The sequence below is a fragment of the Pongo abelii genome, chromosome Y (genome assembly GCF_028885655.2).
Source record: "Pongo abelii isolate AG06213 chromosome Y, NHGRI_mPonAbe1-v2.0_pri, whole genome shotgun sequence".
In the NCBI taxonomy this organism is placed as follows: domain Eukaryota; kingdom Metazoa; phylum Chordata; class Mammalia; order Primates; family Hominidae; genus Pongo; species Pongo abelii.
The window spans coordinates 38,453,713-38,473,965 of record NC_072009.2 but is presented as its reverse complement, the minus strand read 5'-3'; the positions used below and the strand labels follow the sequence as shown (position 1 = coordinate 38,473,965).

At 37.1% G+C, this 20,253-nt stretch overlaps 2 long non-coding RNA genes across 2 annotated transcripts in view; one reads left to right on the top strand and one right to left on the bottom strand.

Moving 5' to 3' along the window:
• The window catches only part of LOC129053172 (uncharacterized), a 38,754-nt gene extending 37,673 nt beyond the window's left edge, over positions 1 to 1,081 (top strand). The window contains exon 5 of the long non-coding RNA XR_008518250.2: positions 676 to 1,081. This is a non-coding gene — a long non-coding RNA (uncharacterized LOC129053172). The remainder of the gene's footprint in view (positions 1 to 675) is intronic.
• LOC129053173 (uncharacterized) lies at positions 795 to 20,133 on the bottom strand. Its single transcript, XR_010139070.1, has 3 exons — positions 20,026 to 20,133; positions 19,159 to 19,303; positions 795 to 952 (listed from the first exon to the last, which is right to left on the bottom strand). It is a non-coding gene; the product is annotated as an uncharacterized LOC129053173 (long non-coding RNA).
• Between the last annotated feature and the right edge of the window lie 120 nt (positions 20,134 to 20,253).

The window sequence follows — 20,253 nt, the reverse complement described above, 5'->3', positions numbered from 1 at the left end:
TCCAGATTATGGATTCCTGTAAATCTGTCTGAGACTTGGGTAGCCACCTCTGGTTTACATTTTGTAAACATTTTTCTTATTCAGCTTATGCATTGTGCTTGTAGAGCCTTAGGCATGATAATTTTTGTGAAAGTCTTCTTAGGTACATTAATAACATCTGTTGTGTGGTCCTTAGTAGCAATGCACAGTTCCATTCAAGCAGCTCAATATGTAGAAAATTGGATGTGTACAGCTGACTGGGCATAAAACTAAACTTAGCAGTGAGATACAAACGGAAGTATCAATGTTAAAGACTACAGTTCTGTGGCTCCGAAAACAAGTACAAAGCTTGTAGTTACATCAGCAATTGTATTGTAATTTTAACCAAAATCATATTTGTGTAACCAATTTGGAATAAAACCAAAGGGAATATCCATGGAATCTTGTAAAGGCCCATTTACAGGGGTTTTCACACCCAATGTTGCTTTTGATATTAATGATTTACAAAGTGAAATCCTTAAGTTGAATAAGCATACTGAAACATTTTAGCCATCTTTAAAATCTTGGGCAGAATTCCAGCAAGGTTTAGAGAGCCTTAACGTTTGGACCTCCTTGAAACAACATCTCAATATCTTTTTTGTGATTATCAGAGTAATGTTATTATGTCTCTTTTATGTTGATTGTCTGTAAAATCAGCTTGACCACCAAACAGCAATTGAGATCTGCATAGCCTGCAATTACCTTTATTCAACTAATGCAAAAACAAAAAGGAAAAAATATTGGAGGCCAAAAGAATGAGGGTCATGACCAACTCAGTAACGACTGGAGGGGCTGTAAGCAGGCAGTAAACTGTTCTCGTGAAAGCAAGATGTTGGCAAACTGACACACCACGTCTGGTACCAGAAGGAATGCTGAGGTCAGTCATTCCCCAAGTGCAGTAGTCCTTGTTGTTACATATAGGAACATTTGAAGCCTGTAGTATAAAGAAAGCAAATATGTGAGCCTGTGATAAATGAAGCAGCTGAACAACAATTGCCTTTCTTCCCTGTTGATTATGACTAATAATTACAAAGGCCTGTAGAAGCTCAGGGTCTTTGCTCACTAGAAGCAATAAGCCTCGTGACTCGTCTTTTAAAACAGATCTTTTTTGTCTTTGTCTTCATTTCTGAATTTATCCCCCTTCGTTTCATCCCATAGTAACCGACTGCCACACTGTCACTACTAGAAATACAAAACAAAACAAAAAAAAGTGGGCTTGTTTGTAGGCTCATGCAATCCAAGCTATTCAGGAAGCTGAGACAGAAGACTCCCTTGAACTCAGGAGGCATAAGTTGCAGTGGGCCAAAATCACACCTTTGCACCACAGCCTGGGTGACATTGAGACTTCATCTCAAAAAAAGCAAAAAAACAAAAAAGTAATAAAGAAAAAAACATATGGTCAGGTTAAGAGAACAAAAATACAAGCCACAGGCAGAGAAAAATTTAGGAAACACATCTGAAAAGTGAATTTCATGCACAATATACAAAGAATTAAGATGACCCAATTAATTGGTAAAGACCTGAAAACATACCTCACCAAAGAAGATATGGAGATGGAAAACAGGCACACAAAATACTGCTTGCTGAGCCCCTGTTACTTCTGCTGAAGCCTGAGGCTCCAAGCCATTTCCTGAGGAGCAAAAGTGGCTGCCATAGTGGCAATTCCTCCAAAGACTATTTACCCCAGCTCTACCCTTCCTCCAGGGTCCAAGTGTTCCCCAGACATTGGGCATGATCTCCAGGAAAAAGCCAGAAGCTGGATGTTTTATTTCTCAGCTTTTCTTAAAATTCTGAATGTCAATAAGTATCCTTTGATTGGAAGTTTTATTTTTATCCTAACAATTTTGAGGCACTGATAAGTATTAGAAAAGATGGTTTTCAACCTACACTTGTCTCTATAAAGAGATGAAATAATTAACTTGGCCAGGCATGGTGGCTCACACCTGGAATCCCAGCACTTTGGGAGGCTAAGCCAGGTGGGTGTCCTTAGGTCAGGTATTTTAGACCATCCTGGTCAACATGGTGAAAAAACCTCTCTAATAAAAATATGAAAAATTAACCAGGAGTGGTGGTGGGCTCCTGTAATCCAAGATACTCAGGAGGCTGAGACAGGATAATTGTGTGAGCCCAGGAAGCTGAGGTTACCAGAGTTGAGATCATAACACTCCAGCCGTGGGAACAGAGTGAGACTCCGTAAAAAAAAAAAAAAAAAAAAAAAAAAAAAAAAGGATTCAATTGCTTTTTTTTGGCAGTTATTTTGGAATGCTTGGTACAATGCATTATTATTTTGATCTTCTCAAGACAGATAACACAGTAACAGTAGTAAGAAAAACCAAATAGCAAGTTATTATAAATTCATGGAATTAATTTCATCTGTCTTTCTTTCTGGCTTTTATTTTTTAAAATGCGTACCACTGAAATTATCAGACATTTTACTTGTGATTTCTAAATGCAAAAAGGAATAACAATAAACTGTTATTGAATGAATCCCAGTCTTCAAATTTGATTCTGATGTAGTGGAATGTTTTGTGAAAGATGAAAACTAACCGACCAAACACATGGAATTTCAAATTTTGGCTTACTTTTCAGAAGCAGATTTAAGAACCAGAATCTTTGTAGTTCTAATCTTTGTCAATGATTCAGCATTGCAAGATATATACTGAAATTGAAATCAGAGCTTTTTGTGAATTCCAACAGAAACAGTTTGTACTCTAGAAATTCCTGTTGCTCCCTTGACATCCATGAAGAAATCACTTGATTGAAAGGAATCTCTACACAGCAAAGCATCAAACTAATACACCACAATGTCTTATTAGCTACAGTTCACTATTTTATTGTAGTAACTATAAGATTAGAAAAAATAGCAGGATAAATGACTCTGAGGACCAGCATAATTTTCTTAGTTTTTACCAAGTAGAGCTTACAGTATGTTTTTTACAATTGGTTTCCTTTGGCACAATACATGCATGCTTTTCGGCAGCAATCATAGCTTAATGAACAAACAATAACTACAAAATGATGTTCAAGAACACTTGTCATCCAGGGAAGGCAAATTAAAATAAGTGTGAGAGCACTAAACAGCTATACTGTGTCTGAATTTCTTTTTAAATATAGTCAAAACTGCATCAGAAAATCTCATTCGTTGCTGATGGAATGCATAACTGTACACCAACATTAAAATATGATTGTTTTCCTCTGCCAGCTTGGCAGCTTTTTTCCAAAGGTAAACATGGTCTCATCATATAGGCTAACAATTGTACACTTAGGTATTTAGACAACTGATTTAGAAACTTACCCCTAAACAATAACCACAGGCATTTATGTATAACTGCTCTCTTGACAATGGCCAAATACTTTAAGGAATCAGGATGCCCTTCAATATTAACCAAGCCAAGAAAATTCATAAAAGGAAATACTATTCATCAAAAGAAAGGAGTGCTTTATGAAGTCATGCAAAGCCATGGATGTATCAGGCATACATAAAGCTAAGTGATAAAAGCTAGTCTGAAGAGATGATATATTGTATGATTTCAGTTCTATTACATTACAGAGAAGAAATGTCTACAGAGATGGTAAACAGACCTGCAATTTACAGTGGTTTGTAGTGGGTAGATAGTGAGTTGATTAGCAGAATGCAATGATGGAAAGAAGCGCAAATGGGCCAGGTGAGAAGGGACTCATTCTGCTTGATGAGATCATGCTGTTCGTGTAGAAGAGCTAGGAGTGTGTATACCACCATGAATAAATAAATAGCCTCCTACTCATAACAGAGAATTCTCTTCTTTCATCACACATGTAACTATTTTAGGATGACTTCTGAGGAAGCTTTTGTTGCATGTGGTAAAACAAACATAAACAAATTTACCATTTCAAACATTATTGAGTGTATAGTTCAGTAGCATTAACTATGCTCACATTGTGCAACCATCACCACCATTTCACAATCTCTTCAGCAATGGATAAGGGTTCCAGTTTCTCCACAGTCTCAAACTTTTCCTTAAAAAAAAAAAAATAGACATTCTAATGGGGATAAAGTGGTAATCTCATTGTGGTTTAGATATTCATGTATTAAGTGGCTAGTGATTTTGAATATCTTTTCTTGTGCTTATTGGCTGTGGATTTGTAAATGATTTCTCAGCTATATTGATGAATGAACACAAAAGAAAAAAATAGATCAATTGAACTTCATCAAAACTAAACGCTTTTGTGCATCAAAGGACACAGTACAGTGGAAAGAAATCTAACAGCATGGGACAAAATATTTGCAAGTCATATATATATAGTACATATTCAAGTCACTCATTCGGATCTCTTCCAAGTGCACTTTCCATTTTTTCTAACTAAAAATTTTAAATAAACATCCATGTTTGCTGTGAAATCTTTCTCAGCCTCTTTTGCTACTTTATTCCCCTCAGTCACATTCTTTCTTGTGAGGAGGCAAGAGTTGAGGTTAGTGCAGACCATGATAGATTTGATGCCAGTAACGAAGATACCTTCTACTAGTAACAAGTCGAGGAGCTGGTGGACAGTGTGACTGGAGTAGGTGCTAGTGTGTGGCTGTCCTAGCCGAGGCAGTTCTGGACTGTGGAGGGACCAGAACCCTATGCTAAGAGCATTCTGTGGAAAGAGAGCTCAAATTACTGAGAGAATGCTGAAGAAGAAATTTTGTCTTTTTAGTGAGGTGAAATTCCTTCACATAATATAAAATTGACTGTTTCTTAATGAATTCTTTAGTGATCCTTAGTACATGCACATTTCTGTGCAACTATCACCTTTTAGTTCCAAATTATTTTCATTATCCCAAAAAGAAATATCCTACCTATTAAGTAGCTAATATCCAATCTGTCCTCTTTCTGATACCTAGCAACCAGTAATCTACTTTTTGTCTCTATGGATTTACTTATTCCAAATATTTATATAAATAAAATCATGCAGTATGTGAGTTTTGTGTTCAGCTTCTTAAACCAAAATGATTTTGAATTTTCTTCACATTGTAGCATTAATATTGTAATCCTTTTTACAGCTGAGTATTATGCCATTGTATGGACATACTATATTTTGCTTCCTATTTTTTGTTGGTGGACATTTATTTGGTTTGTTTCCATATTTTAGTTACTGTGCATGCTGCTATGAACATACATATACATGTTTTTGTTTGAATATCTGTTTTACATTTTGTGTATGTAGCTTGGAGTGGATTTTGTGGGTTCTATGGTAATTATATATTTAGCTTTTGATGAACTACCAAACTATTTTCCACAGCAGCTGCAGCATTTTACTTTCATATTTTCCCACTTCCATTTGAAACATTTCAATTGTTACCTTTTCGTTTGTTTGTTTTTTGCAATTATAATGGATGTGAAGTGGTACTTTACTGTGGTTTTGACTTGCATTTCACTGAGGTTAAAATGGGCAGGAGGCATAAGAGTTGGAGGAGCAAGAGAAAGGGTCAGGATAGCCATGTGGAGAGGATAGGTAAGTGCCAGGGGACATAGTGGCTGTGGCAGCCTCTGCCCGGTCTCAACTCCAGTGGTGAAAGGAAAAGTGAGCCCATGTTTGTAGTGTGGATTTTTTCACAATCTAGCTGTTTCAGCAAGGAGAGCTGATTTGTGATTTGGGGGACTGTGCCCTGTCTTCTCATAGGTCCCCTATAATTCAGTCCTTACTGGGCACCTGCCTGGAGCCAACCTGGTCTCAGCTCCCAGACACAGGAGAACTTCATAGCCTTGGAGCCTGATCCTGTTGGCTCCTAATGGTCACAGGCCTGGAAGGAGGAGCACAGCTGATATGTGTTACAACAAAGAATGTAAAGTACAGAAGTGGACACAACATTTAGTCCAGTCATCTCAAGCCACATGAACCAGGCTCACCACTTACAGGCCTCAGTCTCCCTCTTTGAGAAAGGAACTGCCACAACCATCAATCTCAATAGCCCTTCCAGGATTTAATAGGCCAAACAACTTGGAATTCAGCTGATTTTAAATTCTGCTGTCATTCCAGATCTCACACAACCCCTGCACCAGAGACTGGAGTCAGAGTCTGCAAGGTGCTTTTTCTTGCTGGTGCGGGAGAATGTGCCAACTTAGTCTCCACTTGTGGCTGGTACACACAGTTCTTGGCCACCAGCATTTAATTATTTCCACTATTTCCTCTAAGGTTTACCAAAATGTTTCTCTGGTGTAAGCTGTCACTATGTTCCCTTCCTTTGGGCCTTGCAGAGACTACATTGAAACATTTGTCACTCTCAAAAACAAGCTACTGTGGATTTGGTCAGCTCTTGGTCGATATTTAGAAAAGCTGTGGCCTCAGAAGGCAGCTTCCTTCCTGCTCCAAATCTACTAGACTGTACAATGAGCAATTAAGATGGCCCTGAACTCAGACCCAATAAGTTCTGGGTACAATGTTCAGTCCTCCCTTCTGCAAACCACAGTGATGACATAATATAGTACCTAGCTGCCCAGTGCCTTCCCTAACCTTATACTTAATCATCACATTAACTTTAATTCAGCCCCTCTCCCTAATCCTAACCCAGAATCCCTAACACTAACAGCAAACCTAAGCCACAAACTTGATGCCAACATCAACCCTACGCCTAACTACTCACTAAAACCAAAACCCCAAATCAAATCCCAACTCAAAATCTCACTCTAACAGCGAAACCTGAATTTTACTCTGACCTTGATAATAACCCTAACACAAAGGTACCCCAAACATTACATAAACCTGAACTTAAACCCTAAGTCTAAAACCCTAATCCCAAAACCCTAACCGTAAGACAAAAACACTAACCATAAACAAAAACCATCTCTCTAAACTTTAAAAGTCTCTAACACTAACCACAACCCCTATCACATAATCCTAACTTCTAGCTCCTAAACTTGCCTTCTGAACATGAACATAACACTCACATTAAGTCTAATACTAATCTCTAACCTGAACCCTAAAAATCTTATTACAACCCTAACCCTACACCTACCCCAAACCTAAACCTAGCTGTTACGTAAAACCCAAACCCTAATCCTAACATTAATCTTTAGCCCAAACCTAACCCTACACCTAACCCTAACCCTTAACCCTAAGCCTAATTACTAACATAAACTCTAACCCTATTGTGTTACCCCAATCTGTACCCTGATGCCAATCCTAACACTAATTCTAACCAATAATTGTAACCCTGACTGTAATCATAATACTAAACATAAACTTAACCTTAACTGCTTAATATGAATTCAAACACTAACCACAACTATAACCCTAAAGCTTAACCTACACTTACCCTAACCCTAACAATAACGTTAAACAGTAATTCTAAACTTAATCCTAATTCTAACACTGTGCCCTATCTATAACACCAACAGACCTACAACCAAAAGCGCAATGAAAACACGAACACTAACACTAAACTCTAACTCTAACACTAACACTAACCCCTAAGACTAATTCTATATCCTGAGGCTAACCCTAACCCTGAATTTTAACCCATACCCTATAATCCTAAACCTAAAACTTACTCTATCTGATAACCTAAATTTAATCCTTACCCTAAATACTAACCTTAACACTTAACCCTAAAACTAACCTTGAAACCTTAACCTTAACCCAAAGCCAATCTCTTATTTTTATAAGTAATCCTAATCCTAACAATGAAACACTGAAAAAGTGAATCTAACCATAAGCTCAACACATAACCCTATCAATAACAATAATCCTAATTATAAACGCATAAAACTTGAACTTTAACACTAAAACTAACCTAACTCTAAACCCATTGCTAAAAATAAGCCTAAATGATAACTGTAAACCTAAAGCCTAAAACCTAAACATAATCCTAATCCTAAACTATAAACTCTAATCATAACCCATAACCCTAACCATAAGCCAAGACCCTAACCCTAAAAGCTAAATTAACCTTAGTCCCTAACTGTAACACTAACGCCGATGCTAATCCCTAACATTAATCCTAAACCCTAACACTAACTGAAACCCTATGCCTAATCCCTATCCCAAATTCTAACCCTAACTTCAACCATAACACCAAACCCAAATGTATGCCCTACCAGTAAGCCTAACCCTAACCCTGACACTAAACATAACCCTTACCACTAATCCTAACCATTTTGCCCTTAACTTAACCCTACCCCTACACGAACACCAAACATAAACATAAACCTTACCTTACATTAAACAGAGAATTCTAAGCCCAAATCCCAACCCTAATTATAACACTAACCCTAAACAATACCCCAAACATTAGCCAAACCGTAAACCCTAACTCTAACACTAACACCTAATCCCAAGCCCTGCTCTAACCCTAACACTAACCCTAATCCTAATTTTTAGACAAACAATTTAAACATCATTTTAACCCTAACTGAACCACAAGCAGGTACCCAGTGTTAAACCATAAATGAACACTAAACCCTAACCCTAAATTTTAACACTAAACCAAACCTTTTAATCATAACCCTAACACTGAACATAACACTTACCCTACTTTTCACCCTCATCCTGAATCCTAAACCTGACCCTAAACCAAACCCTAATGCAAACCCTTATACTACCACATAAACCTAATCCTAATTCTAACTATAAAACACTAATTCCCAAAAACACTGAAGGTAATTTTAACTACATTCCATAACTCTAACACTCACATTAAACACTAACCCTAATGCCCTTATCCTAACAGTAAAGCTAACATTATTCTAATATAATCTTAACCTTGGCACTAAACCTAAAAATAACTCTTACCCTAAACACTGAACCTAATCATAACCTTAACCCTAAGTCATAAACCCTAAACCTTAACACTAACCCTAGCCCTAAACCAAAACCTGTAATCCTAATTAAACCTAAACACTATACCTAAACCTAATCTTAGCCCCTAACTATTGAAAAATCTTAATACTAATGCTAATAACCCTAATCATGACCACCAAGCTCAACCTCAATACAAACCCAGCCCTAACAGTCATGCTAAACCTAAATACAAAGCTCTAACTGTACGCCCAACACTAACACTAACATCTAACCATAAATGTTGAACACTAACCTTAACAGTAACCCTGAACCCTAACCCTGAACCCTGAAGCCTAACGCTAAACATAACCCAAAGCCCTATCCTGATGCTAAACACTAACCCAAACACAGAAACCCAACACTAATGCTCTAACCTTTACCCTCAAGCTAACCCTTAGAACTAACCCTAACCCTGGTCAAGACCCTATTTCCTAACTTAAACGTAAGCCTATCTTTTTACCCTAAACCTAAGCATAATGTAACCCCAAACCTAAACTATAACCCTGATTATGAACCCTAACCCTAAACTCAACCCTAACCCTAACCCATAACCCTAATCATAACTGTAACTACAACCCTAATCCTACCACAGCATTAAATCTTATCTCAAGTCCAACCCTAACCCTCAATCTAATCCTGAACTTTTCTGCAATTGTAAACCGTATCATAATCTTCCGTTTCTATCCTATCCTTAAGGTTACACCATTATGCTTAAAAAATTGTAAATACATCCTCTATGACACTAATCTCAAACCCCTTATACCCATAAAAGTACAAGAAGTCATACCCATTTCTAACCCTAAATGAGTATTGAATTAAACTTATGATATCACTAGGACAAAAAATTAATGTTACTAAATCTGATAACTATAGACATCATAATATTTAATCAAATAACAGTACATGGAATTTGTTACATAGCGAAGACATTATACACCACAATGTTTAAGATCTTTTCTCAGAAAAGCGATGGTTTTTTCCCATTCTAATGCCATCCCTTCTCAATATATTATGTAAATCAAATGATGGAATACACCACGTTTGTCTCAACTTTTACCAAAAGTACTTAAAGACAGTCAACATATTTAACGTGTTTAACAATTAAAACATATTTAACAATTAAAAATCCAATAAACTGTGGTTCACATTTTTTTCACATGATAAAATGTCTTTATGAAAATCTCATAACAATCATTATCTAAATTTATGGGAACCAAAGCTTTAAGATGAGGAACACATCACTGACACTCGACTGTATTAAACCCTGTACTAGAAGTTCCAGTGGAACAATTATATATGTACACACACACACACACACACACACACACACACAGCCATTCATATGTAAAAGAGAAAAGTAAAACTACCGACAGATCTCATACGCAGAAAACCGTGAGGAACCAACCAGAAATTATGAAATCTAGCAAACAAATTAAGCAAAGTAACAGGACAAAATATCAACACAAAAAATCTTATATTTTTGATGGCATTTTGCTCTTGTTGCTTACGCTGGAATACAATGGCACTATCTCGGCTCACCACAAACTCTATCTCCTGGGTTTGAGTGGTTCTCTCACATCAGCCTCCTGAGTATCTGGGATTCAGACAGGCCCCACCACGCCCGGCTAATTTTGTATTTCTACTAGAGACTGGATTTCTCCATGCTGTCAGGCTGGTCTCGAACTCCTGACCTTAGATGATGTGCCCACCTTGGCTTCCTAAAGTGTTGAGATTACAGGCATAAGCCATTGCACCTGGCCACAAAATCTATTTCTATTCACTAGCAATAAACCATATAAAAATGAAGTTAAGACAACAATTTCATTTCTCAAAAAAACAGGAAGGTGAAACATTTCCCACTGCCCTGGGAAGCCATAGATGCAGGCAGCTGGGGGAGGGACAGCCTTGGAGTTGAGGCTGTGCTGCTACGTTGGGACCTAGCTTTAGTGGCTGTGGGGCTAAAAAGAAACTCTTCAAGTTTCTGAGAAATCAAAGTAGAATTACTTTAAAACATAATGGATGAAGAGAAAACCTCCAGTGGTTTTGAAAGCCCTAACCCCATGATGTCAAGTAAATATCCTTTGAGTCATAAATCTTTTATAAAAGAACATGCATAAATATCAGCAATAATGAAACCCTTGTTGAGTGGCCCAAGTCATTTTGCTGAGAAGAAAACCATTGAGGTCAATGTGAGAGACATCCCTTCAAAAGTACTGCGAAGAGAGTGCACATATTTTACCTACACATATTAGTACATCTACAGCTCCATAGGGATTTTTAAATTCCCATTTCACCTGAAACTGCACTAGAACTTCTGATGGCTGTAAACTTTCTAGATTGTATGTAAATACAGTGGATTGTTTATAAATACAATAGACTGATATAATAAAATAAATTAAAACCAACTGGTAACTCTTTTGAGTGTTTAAGACCAGTAGTTGAGTTTGTAGTTTTTAATGGATAGCACATTCCTTGTATGCAATGTAACTATCAAATTAATTGCTAACAAGGTTGTCTTCTGTTTTTTCATAACAGAGTTGAAATTCGTTTGCAATGTCAACAAATTAAGGATATTTTCACAAACTGAGAAATAAACAAATACGGTAATTCATAGGTGCTTTTCGTTATCCTATGGATATGACTTTTAAAATGAACAATGATCTAGAAAATGCTGAAAACTAGAAAAAATAAACATGTTTTACAATTAAACAATTGGGCTAAGAGTTTTTATGTATTTGGTTGTTTGTTAATGAAACTATTTTGATGTTGTAGCTGCCCATAGCATTACCAGAGTTATGCAAATAATTGCATTATATGTAGGTTCAAAACTTTGCCAAAACATTGGTTTACTCTTACTGACTCTAACACAATAAATGTTTTATTAATGCCTATAATTCAAGGCAGGCACATCACTTGAGCCCAGAGGTTTGAGATGAGCCCAGGCAACATGGCAAATCATTGTCTCCAAAAAAAAAAAAAAAAAAAAAATTTGCCAGGTATTCTGGCTGAGGCTAAGGCAGAAAGATCAAAGGAGCCCAGGACTGAGAGGCTGCAGACTGCAGTGAGCCATGATAGAACAATTGCAGTCCACCTTCAACAAAAAATGAGACACCGTCAAGAAAGAAAGAAAGAGAGAGAGAGAGAGAAGGAAAGAAAGAAAGAAAGAAAAAGAAAGAGAGAGAAAAAAATATGCGTTGAAATGTCTTAAGTCCTTTGATAAACTTCCAGTATTGCTTAAATGTGTCTTGTCATTTTTTTATTGTTACAATTTAAGAAGTTTATTTAAAGATGATTTTAGAAGATTACCGGGTACAATTTCTTAAGAAGTAATTGAACTTTACCAAGATGGTCAGTAAGTCAACTATGCAAATTAGAGTTCTTGTGCATTATGCCTTTTGGGAAATTCAAAGTACTATATTTTCATTGATTATAAAGTAAATCATCTTTTTCAACTTTTGAAACAAAAAGAAAAAAGACAAAAAAACAGGCTGAGTGTGGTGACTTACAAGTCTAATTCTAGCACTTTGGGAGGCCAAGGCGGGATGATTGCTCAAGCCAAACTATTTGAAGCTGCAGTGAGGTATATGATTGCACAACCACATTCCCAGCTGGGCAACAGAAAAGCCAGAACAAAAAATCAATGATCATATTGTTTTCAAGACTAAATTTAACCAAGGTGGAAGAATTAGACATGAAAAATTACAAAATACTGCTGAAATAAATTCCAGAAACCCTAAATAAATGTAAAGACACTCAATGTTTCTGGATTAGAAGATGATTTTTTATGTAACAATACTGCACAAAGCAATCTACAAATTCATTGTGATTCCTATGAAAACACCAAAGTCCTTTTGGTAGAAATGGGCAAGACAATTCTAACATTCATATAAATTTCATGAGATCCTGAATAGCCAAATTGTTCTTGAAAACAAAAACCAACTTGGAGGCTCACATTTCTCAATTTCAAATATTACTGCTAAGCAGCAGTAATCAAAACAGCATAATACTGGAATAAGGACACACACAGAGGTCAATGGAACAGAATTTTAAATCCAACAATACCTCTATGGTCAATTGATTTTTGACATGTAGCCAAAATCAGTAAATTGAACAAATTGTGTTATACAACTGACTACCACAAACAAAGAAATTGTTCTATTTTCTCACAACACAAAAGAAAATTAACTCAAAATGGTTCAAAGACTACATATTAGAGGTAAAAACATAAACTGTAGAAGAAAACATAGGGATAATTCTTCATAACCTTCGATTTAGCAGTGGTTTCTTAGATCTGATACCAAAAGCGCAGGCAACTAAAGAATTTTCTCAAAATTAACATATTTGTGTATCAAAAGATACTATCAAGAAAGTGAAATGACATGTTACAGAAAGGAAGGTTTGTATGTTATGTATGTAACAACAGACTGTTATCCACAATATATGAAGACTGTTATCCACAATATATATTATCCACAATACATGCAACACAATATATGTTGCATACTTATGCAACAAAAAAAGACAAACAATCCAATTACAAAATGGAGAAATAGTTGAACACACACTTCAGCAGAAAGACATGCATATGGAAAACAAGCACAGCACATAAAAAGATGAACAGTAAAATATATCAGTTTTGCTCCATCAAGTGTTTCATAGATTAGCTTTTCTCATAGCCATGTTATTCTGTGTGGTAAAATTAGTCCTGTCCAGCTCCACCTGAGGAGCAGCTAAGTAGCATACTCCTGAAGTTTCCTTAGATGAGAAAAGAAACTATCTGACAGGCAATAATATTCTGAAATGAAAACTTTCCTGCTGGACTAGAGTTTCCAATAAAGGTAACAGTTTGTCCCTCAGCCTCCATGGGCCCAAAATTTATCATCCAGCAGGAAGTAATAAGGGAAGTCATTAAGTTAATGGGGTACATGGATAAACAAATGCCCCAAGTCGCATACCAAAACTGTGACATAATTACATACCTTCACAGCATTTCAATATTTAAATATTAATAAATCATCTGCTTAAATATCTAAGCTTACTTTATTTACTTTACACTGTACCACTAAGGAGATTTACAAATATTTATATGAATTGTCATGATGTGTGCTAGGACTTTTTTGTCATTTAAATATACTGACGGACTACATAACATGTAAGTATTTAAACCTAACAAAACTTGGAACTAATAACACACAGGGAAGATATCAAGGTAATAGTCTGTCTAATAAATTCTTCTGTAATTTCAAAAATTGTGTCATTTGTCTTCAGCGCTGAGATTTTTTCTTTTCTTATGATCACAAACACAGACTTTCCTTTCAGTAACCATTATTTCCTTGATTTATAAATTGAGAGTGATCTTATCAATTATCTAACAAACAATGAAATTCTTTTTATCTTTAGAAACAGCACATTATTAGCTTTTCTATAGTTAGATAGCACAAGCTCTGACTTTAAAGTCTTAGCTGGACAAAGCCTTGGAAAATTAGATAAGGATGGGCACTGGGTGAATAGATTGAGAGATTACACATAAAATTCCTGAGACACCCAAGAGTCTGTGTCCCCACAATTGAAAGCAGACAAAAGTGCATCAGTTATTCTTTTACTTTATGATAATAGCCATTCTGATAGGTATGAGATGGTATCTCATTTTTCTTTTGATTGGCATTTCTTTAATAATCAATAATATTGAGCTTTTAAAAAAAGTTTGTTGGCCACCTGTATGTCTGTTCACGCTTCTCAAAATAAGTCATTTATGCAGCCAAGGGACATATGAAAAAAGGCCCATCATCACTGGTCATTAGAGAAATGCAAATGACCATGCCACGGTGGTGTGCTACACCCATCAACTCGTTACCTAAATTTCTCCTAATGTTATCTCTACACTATCCCACCACCTGCCACCATGTGATGTTTTTCTCCCTGTGTCCATATGTTCTCATTGTTCAACTTCCACTTAAAAATGAGAACATGCGGTGTTTGATTTTCTATTTCTGTGACAGTTTGCTGAGAATGATGGTTTCCAGCTTCATTCACGTCCCTGCAAAAGACATGAACTCATCCATTTTTATGGCTGCATACTATTCCGTGGAGTATATGTGCCACATTTTCTTTATCCAGTCTATCACTGATGCACATTTGGGTTCGTCCCAAGTCCTTGCTACTGTGAATAGAGCTGTGATAAACATACACGTGTGTGTGTCCATATAGTAGAATGATTTATAGTACTTTGGTTATATGCCCAGTAATGGGACTGCTGGGTCCAGTGGTTTTTCTAGTTCTGGCTCCTTGAAAAATCGCCACACTGTCTTCCACAATGGTTAAATAACTAACACTCCCAGCCACACTGTGAAAGCATCCTATTTCTCTATGTCCTCTTCAGCATCTGCTGTTTTCTGAATTTGTACTGATTGCCATTCTAACTGGTATGAGATGGTATCTCACTTTGGTTTTGATTTGTATTTCTCTAATAACGAGGGATGATGAGCATTTGTTCACATGTTTGTTTCCTGCATCAAAGTCTTCCTTTGAGAAGTGTCTGTTCGTATCTTTTGCCCGCTGTTGGATGAGGTTTTTTTCTTTTTTCTTCTAAACTTGTTTAATTTCCTTGTAGATTCTGAACATTAGCCTTGTTTCAGATAGACAGATTGCAAGAATTTTCACCCATTCTGTAGGTTGTCTGTTCACACTGATGATAGTTTATTTTGCTGTGCAGAAGCTCTTTAGTTTAATTAGGTCCTATTAGTCAATTTTGGCTTTTATTGCCATGGCTTTTGGTGTTTAAACATGAAGTCTTTGCACATGCCTGTGTCCTGAATGGTATTGCCGAGGTTTTTGTCTAGGAATTTTATGATTTTAATTCTTACATTTAAGTCTTTAATCCATCTCTAGTTGATTTTACATAAGGTGTACGGAAGGGGTCCAGTTTCAGTTATCGGCATATGGCTAGCGTGTTTTCCCAACACACTTTATTAAAGGGAAAATCTTTTTCCCATTTCTTGCTTGTTTCAGGATTGTCAAAGATCAGATGGCAGTAGATTGTGTGGTATTATTTCTGAGGCTACTGTTATGTTTCATTGGTCTATATCTGTTTTGGTACAAGTACCATGCTGTTTTGCTTACTGTAGCCTTGTGATATTGTTTGAAGACAGGTAGCGTGATGCCTCCAGATTTATTCTTTTTGCTTAAGATTGTCTTATCTATGCAGGCTCTTTTTTGGTTCCATATGAACTTCAAAGTAGCTTTTTTTCCAATTCTGTGAAGAAAATTAATGATAACTTGATGATGATAGCATTGAATCTATAAATTACTTTGGGCGGTATGGCCATTTTTCCAATATTGATTCTTCCTATCCATGAGCATGGAAGCTTTTTTTCATTTCTTTGTATCCTCTCTTATTTCCTTGAGCTGTGGTTTGAAGTTCTCCTTGAATATGTTCTTCACTTCCCTTGTTAGTTTTATTCCGAGGTATTTTATTCTCTTAGTAGTAATTGTGAATGGGAGTTTACTCATGATTTGTCTTTCTGTTTTCTGTTATTGTGTGTAGGAATGCTTGTGATTTTTGCACATTGATTTTTAACCTGAGGCTTAGCTGAAGTTGCTTACCAGCTTAAGGAGATTTTATGCTGAGATGATGGGTTTTCTAAGTAAACAATCATGTCATCTGCAAACAGACAATTTGACTTCCTCTCTTGTGATTTCAATGCCTTTTATGTCTTTTTCTTCCCAATTACCCTGGTCAGAAGCTTCAATACTAGGTTGAATAAGAGTGGAGAGAGAGTGCATCCTTATCTTGTACCAGTTTTCAAAGGGAATTCTTCTGGTTTTTGCCCATCAGTATATTGGCAGTGGGTTTGGCATAAATCACTCTTATTATTTTGAGATATGTTCCATACATTTCTACTTTATTGAGAGTTTTTACCATAAAGTGGTGTTGAATTTTGACGAATGCCTTTTCTGCATCTATTGACATAATCATGTGGTTTTTGTCATTGGTTCTGTTTATGTGATGCATTATGTTTATTGATTTGCATATGTTGAACCAGCTTTGCATCCCAGGGGTAAAGCTGATATGGTCATGGTGGATAAGCTTTATGATGTGCTGCTGGATTGAGTTTGCTAGTATTTTATTGAGGATTTTCACATCAATGTTCTTCAGGGATACTGGCCTGAAATTTCCTCTTTTTGGTGTGTCTCTGCCAGGTTTTAGTATCAGGATGATGCTAGCCTCATAAAATGATTTATGAAGGATTTCCGCTTTTTGTATTGTTTGTAATAATATTAGAAGGAATGGTACTAGCGCCTCTTGGTATGTCTGATAAAATTTAGCTATGAATCTGTCTGGTCCTGGATTTTCTTTGTTGATAGGCTATCAGTTACTGCCTCAATTTCAGAACTGTTAATAGACTATTCATGGATTTAACTTCCTCCTGGTTTAAACTTGGGAGGGTGTGTTTAAAGAAACACATAAAGAAAAGGAATTTATCCATTTCTTTTAGATTTCCTGGTGTATTTGCATAGAGCTGTTTATAGTATTATCCGATGATCGGCAGTGATATTCCCTATATCATTTTTTATTGCATCTATTTGATTTTTCTCTTTTCTTATTTATTAGTCTGGCTAGTGGTCTATCTATATTGTTGATCTTTTCAAAACACCAGCTTACAGATTTATTGATTTTTGAAAGGTTTTTATGTCTCTATCTCTTTCAGTTCTGCTCTGATCTTAGTTATTCTATGTCTTCTGCTAGGTTTTGAATTCATTTGTTGTTGCTAAACTAGTTCTTTTAATTTTGATGTTAGGGTGTCAATTTTAGACCTTTCCTGCTTTCTCTTTTGGGCATTTAGTGCTATCAATTTTTCTGTAAACACTGCTTTAAATATGTCCCAGAGTTTGTGACACATTGTGTCTTCATTCTCATTGGTTTCAAAGAATATCTTTATCTTTACCTTATTTCGTTATTTACCCAGCAATGATTTGCAGCCTGCTCCTAAGTGTTCAGTTTCTATGTAGTTGTGAATGTTTGGGTGAGTTTCTGAATCCTGGGTTCTAATTTCATTGCACTGTGGTCTGGGAGGCTCTTTGTTATAATTTCCATTCTTTTGCATTTGCTGAGGAGTGTTGTACTTCCAATTATGTGGTCAATTTTTGAATACGTATTATGTGGCACTGAGAAGAATGTATATTCTGTTGATTTGGTGGTGGATAGTTCTGTAGATATCTATTAGGTTTACTTAGTCCACAGCTGAGTTCAAGTCCTGAATATTCTTGTTAATTTTCTGTCTCATTGATTGCTGTCTATTCTTTCTCTGGAAGCTTCATCCCCAAGGGGCATCTGTCAGATGCCAGCCAGTGCATCTGGCTGTACAAGGTGTCTGTCAGCCCCTGCCAGGAGATGTCTCCCAGTCAGGATACACAGAGGTCAGGGATACACTTGAGAAGGCAGTCTGACCATTAGCAGAGCTGGTACCCTGTGATGGGAGGTGAGCTGCTCCTTCAGAGCCATCAGGCACGGATGTTGAAGTTTGCTGAAGCTGTGTCCATGACTTCCTTTTCCCCCAGGTGCTCTGTCCCGGGGAGATGGGGGTTTTATTTATAAGCCCCTGACTGGGGCTACTGTCATTTGTTTCAAAAATGCCCTACCCAGAGAGGAGAAATCTGGCAGTCTGGCCACATCAGTCTTGCTGAGCTGCAGTTCAAACTTCCCTGAGGCTTTGTTTACACCATGAGGGTAAATCAGCCTACTCAAGCCTCAGCAATGGCATATGCCCATCCCCCCACCAAGCTCCAGTGTCCCAGGTAGATCTCAGAATGCTGCTGCACTGGCAGTGAGAATTTCGATCTGGTGAACCTTAGTTGGATTGCCACCGTCGGGGGTGGCACCTGCCGAGCCAAACCACTTGGCTTCTTGGCCTTAGCACCGCCTTTCAGATGAGTGAACAGTTCTGTCTCCTTGGCATTCCAGGCAGCACTGGGGTATTAAAAACAATGACAACAACAACAATACACTCCTATAACTAGTTCAGTGTTTTTTCTAACAACCACCCAGTTTTGTGCTTGAAACCCATGGCCCTCATGGGGTAGGTACCAAAGGGAATCTCCTGGTCTGCAGGTTGTCAAGACCATGGGAGAAGCACATATTAGTAACCGGGTGCATGGTTCCTCAGGCTAAGTCCCTCACAACTTCCCTTTGGTAAATAAGAAGATTTCCTGACCCCTTGGGCTTCCCGGGAGAGGTGATGACCTACCCTGCTTCAGCTCGCACTCCATGGGCTGCAGGCACTGTCCAACCAGTCCCTATGAGATGAACGGTGTACCTCAGTTGGAAATGCAGGAATCCCTCACCTTCTGTGTCGATCTCCCTGGGAGCTGCAGTCTGGAGCTGTTTTTCTTCAGCCATCTTGCCAGCAATTCCCCCTCTCCTCTTTTTTTTTTTTTTTTTTTCTATGGTGAAGAAGCCATTAACTGGAAATGTAAAACTATGCAAATTCTAAAAGAAAGTACAGAAAGAAATTTATGTGATCTCGGTTTTGGTCATAAGCTTTAACAAATGACACCAAAGCTGATCAGTAATGGTAAAAAAAAATTAATAATTTTAGTTTTCTTATATTAATACTTTGTACTCTGAGTAAAATCTTGTTCAGGAAATAGAAAGATAAGCAACAGACTGAAAAGAAATATCTGCAAAATACAGATCTAATCAAGAACTTGCACTGAAAATACACAAATCTTGAAACTGAAAAATAAGATATATTACCCAATTAACAATGAGTAAAGAGCTGAACACACCAATGAAAATACACTGATAGAAAGCAAACAAAAAGATGCTCAAACTCATATATCTTTAAGGGACTGAAAATTACAACAGTGAGATAGCATGGCCCATCTATATTTGCTGGAATGGCTAAACCTCTTTTAAAACATGACAAATGATTTGTTGGAGGGAAAACAGGAATTCATTCATTGCTTGTGGAATGCACAATGGTAGAGAAAAAAAGAACTCACATTCTCAAATTAATCTGAAAGCCTGTTTCTCATCTCTACCATGCACAGAAGGAGCTATCTGGTCTACCTTTCGATGACAGACTCGAGATTCAATGTAATCTGTGCATCTGTCAGCAGCAGTTGGGATCCAGGCAGAAACTGATGGGCCCCACAATCAAAGTCATCTAAGAACTTTTTAATAAAGAGTGACTTATTCAGTGTACTCACAAAAGATGGCAGAGTTCCTATGGATAGTAGCAAGACCACACTCTTAGCACTCCTTGGGAATGGAGAATTAAAGGAGGGAGAAATTATCAGCAATGGAGAGAGGCGGATGGTGCAGAGAACTTGAAAGATGTCATCGCAGGAATTATGACATCACTTGGCCTTGAGAAAAAGCAGCAAGTCCAGCGCTACTGTATGTGTAGGCTGGTGTCCCCACTGGCCAAACCCAAT